Source organism: Triticum aestivum, chromosome 4B, assembly GCF_018294505.1.
Source record: "Triticum aestivum cultivar Chinese Spring chromosome 4B, IWGSC CS RefSeq v2.1, whole genome shotgun sequence".
Taxonomy (NCBI): Eukaryota; Viridiplantae; Streptophyta; class Magnoliopsida; order Poales; family Poaceae; genus Triticum; species Triticum aestivum.
Window position 1 is genome coordinate 507,155,128 of NC_057804.1, and position 528 is coordinate 507,155,655.

Consider the following 528-nt stretch of genomic DNA (forward strand, 5'->3'; position numbering starts at 1 on the left):
ATAGCAAGAAAAAGAATCACTCAAATATCTATTTTTATAGTAAAGCTATTCAAAAACTAGTGATTCACACAAATTTCCAAAAATTCAAATTTAAATTATTCAAATTAGAAAACAAATGGCACTGACAAAAAGTTTATAATTTTTATTACCTAAAAGCAAAAATAATCACTGAAAAACTAGTAAGTATTTTGCTGTAAGTAGAAACAAAAAAAATAAACAAAAAAAAATAAAAAAACGTGCCACCTAAAGGGCCACCATGGCCTGAATATGACTAGAAACCCAACAATGGGCCAGGATTCAGGCCCGCAGTAGACCTAGTAGGCCCATATGCACATAGTGACAGATTTAGCCCGAAAGCCTGCAGTTGAGAGGAGCTCGAGAGGGTTGGCGCGGCAGCGCTTATAAACCACTCTCGAGCTCTCTCAACTAGCGAGGTGGGACTAAACTTTGGCCGCGACGCAGGCAGCACAGGTCCTTTGGTCCCGGTTGGTGCCACCAACCGGGACTAAAGGGGGGCATTGGTACCTG